This window comes from Sinohyriopsis cumingii, chromosome 9 (genome assembly GCF_028554795.1).
Source record: "Sinohyriopsis cumingii isolate HCF-2022 chromosome 9, ASM2855479v2, whole genome shotgun sequence".
Lineage (NCBI taxonomy): Eukaryota > Metazoa > Mollusca > Bivalvia > Unionida > Unionidae > Sinohyriopsis > Sinohyriopsis cumingii.
In genome coordinates, this window is record NC_142969.1 from 4157470 (window position 1) to 4163518 (window position 6049).

Sequence of the window (6049 nt, forward strand, 5' to 3'; positions counted from 1 at the left end):
CTGTTATCGCGAATGTTAAAAAAAGACCCATCGACGTGGATTTGTCGAAATACGCAACAAAGGACGACGTTAATAATCTTTTAGCGATATCAGGAATAGATCCTGACGAGGTTGCAATTTTTCAAGATCAACACGGAAAATTAAAAACAAGTAATATTAAGTTAAATGATGTGATCCGACGGACCGAATATGACACGTGAATGATTTTACTTCCCTTCAAGAAACTATTAGAAAAACTAATGAAAACGTTTCTAAAACAACTGTGAAAATAAATGAAATTGACAAAAAAATCTTGCAAACATTAAAACCGTCATTGATACATTTGAAGGAACTGATGTATTAATTCCTGGAATTATCGAGAAAACTAGCTTTATTAAGATCCCACCGATAATAACCTCAACGCAGGTCAACAATATGATATTTATCACGTCGACGGGATCATCAACGTGGTCACCAGAGAATGGTTCTCTCAAATACACCACTGCAGTTACTGACGTGTATAGGTTATGCGTTTTTTCCAAAATAAGATTTAGGATTATAACTAAAGAATATGACTGGCGACATCCCAGTGACAGATTTATTGGTTTCTTGACTGTTTTATTAAATAGAAACGTCGAAGAAACGTTTACGTTGGAAACCGATACAACAACAGCACCAACATCGCACTGGTGGTGCATGGAATTTTTATCTGAAACACCTCAATTATTTACCAAGCAAATCAATAATGAGTGTATCCAAGTACAGGTACAGTCAGGCGCGTGCGTGTCAATCGTTGCTGAAAACCATCATAGATACGTATTCGGCAAAGAAAAAAATATCAGCGACGATTAGTTATCATTGACGTGATTTTTTATTCGGTATCCGCGGCTATTGCTGGGTGCTGCAATAATATTATCCGCGGTGACAATGATGGCACCGGTAACTGTGACTATTTTTATTCCGCGGGAACAACGGTCGCGGGTGCCTTTAATATTATCACAAAAAAGTGTGTTCATGCACGAGTGAAAAATTATCTGAGTACGTAATTAAATTACATACAGCGACGACCGCGTATTCAAAGTTATCTTCTGTGCTGTCGGAGAGTCTCAACGACGGTATTATATCCGACTTTGATTTCTCGTCGATGATAAATATTTACAATCAAACGATTAAAGCTACGGATTATAAATAATGGCGGAATTACTTCAGCAGATCGTAAGAAATACAATTCTACGCAAAACCACGATGATCTCGGTAAGTTCGACTATCCCAGAATTTGGTGTTAATTTTCCGATTCCTATTTCCATCGAAGAAATCTCGCTAGCACAGTTGCGAGTTTATTACAGCTGGCCGAATATCAGATCCAAATCATTTGGTGGTTTACTATCAACCATCAACACCGCCCGAACCTAAAAAATTTGATTATACCACAGACTATCGTTCTTATAATGAATTTATTAATTTTAGTTTCTCAAAAGATATAGTTTATATAGATCACAGAAAATTAAGTAGCACTTTTATTATCAGAGGAAAAGACGTTATGTAGTTGATTTTTTATGATGAAGATGAATACAATGAGCATGAAATAATAATGAAAGAAGCTGATATATTTCTTGAAATAATTGATATCAATAATTGGTTTTAAGAAATTAATCAAGAACATAAAAAATAGTGAATCTACTACGACAGTATTTTCGTTATGGCATTAAATATCCTCACATACTGCATGGAATATATTCACACGCAATTGATTAATACAATAATTGATAATAAAAATGAAAATAAACAAAAATTCATTGACTTGTACTCGCTGACGGCAGAATCGCTACCATATTATAAACTCCCCGGTTATAACGTGGATGAATTAAAAAAATTCGTCAGCGACACCATTGATGAGTTATTGTCTGAGTTATTATCCGCGTGGAGAAAATCATTACCAATGCCAGCTATACTTAGACGTGATAACGATCAATCTGGCGGTGGTAGACATATTTCACCAGGAATAGTAAATATAACGGACGTGATTGCGGTTAATCTTAGTTGCGACATCGTCGAAAACAGCTATAGCGCCGATACATCAGTATCAGATCAAATCCGGCAAGGATTTGTTCTTAATTCGTTTTCACCGAAAGATATACCACCTGGTTTCTTAATCGTGCAGGAACCAACTAATCCGGTTTATCTGGGATATCATAATCGTTTATTATCAAGAATGAATTTCAGGCTGACAGATCAATCCGGAAATCTACATGATTTAAGCTGCGAAACACTAAGTATAAATTTACTTGTGCGATCATATGATATTTTTAACCTCTATACGTAAAAAAAATAAAAAAAAATAAATGAAAACCAACAAAATATTTTTGTTAGTTAGTTATTTAATAATTTCAACAAATTTATTGTTTTCATCCTTATCCAGCATTTTCCTTAGTTGTATCACACGAATACTAATTATTTTTTTAGCCTCGTACTCGTTGGATAATTCTGATCAAAACTTTTCAACTGTGTTAGCTAGCGTGGCAAATTCTTTTATTTGTGTCTCGTCGATGCCAGCTAGCGACTGATACATCGCTGGTTGATTTTTTTTTATATAAATCTGTTTTCGGCCGACAGTACATATCTTCCATCGTGTTTGTTTTGCATTAGTGTTTCAAAATCCGCAATGATTTTGTCGGTGAATAATTCATCTGAAATATGTATTTCTTTAATTTTTAACTCCTCAATGGATTTAATTACATCGTTGATATTTTCTTCGTTCATTATATACTAAATTATATTTCAAAAACCAAATAAAAAGTATCTAAAATAAGATTAATTTGATTTTTAAAGTGATTTTAATCTAATATCAGAGGAATATAATGAAATGAGATCGAGTTTTTAAATTTATATGAAAACGATGATTTATATATTCGCTCTGAGACTTTGCGTACCACAGCCGAATTAATACTACAATATTTACCAGCAGCGGTCATCGACAGAAAGTATATTTATTCGCCTGTCTTCGTGTTAATTGGTTTAACTGATTTAGATTTTCTGATTCCGCCGGTATTCCGTGATCTACAGTTCTCGCTTTGTGTAACCGCCCTCAAATTGGATAAATTATTATTAAGTGTGCTTCCATCGATGTGATCAATTACAACTCCGTCCTTGATTGGTCCGTGGAAACATTCGTATATGAAACGATGACAATGATATTTTTTTTATTTCCAGCAATAAATATTTTAGTTTGCAGTGTCTGACAACGCCTCTGCAATATGCTTCGTAGTTATCGATGATTGGATGCTTCGTGAATATATCACTCTAGTAATTATTGATTCTATTATAAATGAGTATTTTGTCATAATGTCTTTTAAGTTCTCGGTAGAGCTTTCCACCGCATTTTACATATATTCGAGTTTTCCGCGTATTCCGATGCTGCACCGTGTACATCTAGTTGGTCCTGAACCGATTCTACGAATACACGCTAAATGTTTTCCGCAAAATTCACCTTTGCATGCTTTTTCACAGCAAGTTAACGAACCAACCATTAACCATTTGCATCGATTCATTTTTAGTTAGATATTTGTCTAAAATATAACCTGAGCTTATTTGACCTCGATGATGCCGAATACGATCTAACTGAAGTAAATATCGCCAAAAAAAGAATTTTGCGATGACGGAGCATCTCATGTATAGTCGACGTTGAAAACTAACGGCGTCGATAACACCATGAACGACGCAAGAGCGAAAGCAATAATTAACGCTATCGGTGATAAAAAAAATTATTTTCAGGTCAAAATTTATCATTTAACAAGCGAATGACGTATGGATTACTCGTGATAAACGTGATCCTGTAATTGGCGGAAAAAGTATGTTACTGTAAGCGGAAACTAAACCCATCCTGTTAGCCGGCATAGATAAACCATATTGTATACGGGCGTACCCGGTTACCGCGGTCGTTTATGGAATTTATCACCTGCGTGATAAACCTAATGTTGGTAACTTGCTTTAATGAAACATTCTTCGAAGATAAATTGTGTAGCTGAGCGAGTGATGGAGCATTTTACGAATGCAAAACGCGGATGCGATTTAACTGATTTGCAACGAGAAAAAATAACTACATGGGCGGAATCAGTAACTGCGGGTGCGTCAGTGAATGACGTTGCTACGTTATCATGTAAATTTCCAATAACGGTAAAGACAATGTCGGGATACATTTTATATTCTTCCGCGTATAAATCAAAGGGAACACCAATTGTAAATATTGATCATAATTTGCAAGCGTGGACCAGCGCAGTTACAATATTTCCGCGAGATCGTGTTGTTAAATTATATTACTCAGAAACATTTTGTTTGATGTACCAAATAAGTAAATCCGATCCGGTATCGGTGTGGTGTTTTCCAGCGATGATAAATACGATCAGTTTGTGCGACCTACCGGCGACATGTACAGGAATGAATTATTACACGACATAATGAAAAAATTAGCAGAAAAATATTCAATAAATCCTGAGCAGTTACTGATTAATTGTCTTAAAGTTCCATTGGTTGTTGCACACGCTGCTAGGGAAGAAAACTTATGGAAACCGAAGCGGTGAGAATTTCTCAAAGATATACAACAAAGTTTTATCTAATACGGACACATTATGGAATACCAAATACAATTCCGTTTGTGAACCATTTGACATGATTGCGTGTTATCCTGGAAGTTTTCTCGGATATGGCGAGTGTGCTAAATACTTTGTACAATTTGGACATCCTTGTGACGAAATGACTTGGGTGTCAATTAATGGTCCGCTGCCGAATTTACCTTTGACAGGATTCGATCGTGTTATTTCGTTTGAATTTGCTGCGGGTCTGCATAAAATTTGTTATATATATTTTGGTAAACATTTCTCGGAGAGGTGCTGGGTACCAATAGTGTTATTGCGATATATGTTAGATTGTGCCATGTTAACTTCGTTGACGATCAGCGAAGAAATTATATCATATCGAAAACAAACTGTGGTTTGGTTGGCAACGGAAGACAATGAAGCAAAATACGTAGGTAGACAAATAATAGGTACATTTACTGATACCGCGTCGAGGGGTATATTTTGTAATCGGGAAAACGCTTACCTTGGTGACGGAACAAAATTAGGCACCGTTGTCAGTTGCACTGATGGAGAATTTCCCCAGTACACTCATTTAAGATCATTGATGCTCGCATATGTAAGTATAAATTTACTTTCGATGATAAACAGATTTCCTTGTGACGCAGTTAGAGTAGCTACGGATTCGTTTTACATCGACAGAAAACACTTAACGGCGCTGGCAGATTTAACCAGCGATGGTTCATGGGACACGTGGAGAATCAAATACGAAAATATTCTTAATTATTGTGAACCAGCTGATGTTGCGGTTGAATATAAATATTACAGCGATACAGCGCTGGAAATTTCGTCGGCGCCGTCCGTGCACGATCCGGTATCATGGTATAAAACCGTATACGTGAACGGGCCAGGTCTTTCTGGAAAAATGACACGAATAATAAAATTATTTAAAAATTATGACGTGGTTGTGTTAACGCCCACACACAGATTAGCGAGTGAAATGAAAAATCGCGGAGTTAATTCCTGTACCTATCATTGTGTTTTCAAATACAGCGGTGGCACATGGGAGATAAATATATAAATAAAGTTATTATTTTTGATGAAATTTGTACCGTTTCTTTGGAAACGCTGAAAGCGTTTATATATTGGTTATCAACGAGAAATACCTCGGTAATTATGTGCGGCGATCACGTCAACCGAGTCCTATTGATGGAGAATCTCCTCATGAATGGCTGAAGAATTTTGTTGATTTTTATGAAGAAGTTGACACCGATTACAGATCACTTGATCACTTGATGAAAAATTAAGTGAATTAAAAAAGTTACTTCGATTACAAGCGAATAAAACTCAGTGTACCGTTATGCGTGAAATAATTTTAGAAACATCAGTGAAGCATTTTTTATCCACATGGACGCCAAATGATTTAATAGTTGCCAGTAGAAAAATAGTTCGTGATGCGCTTCAACGAGAATTATTTCAGTTGCAGCGAGAGAAATTTC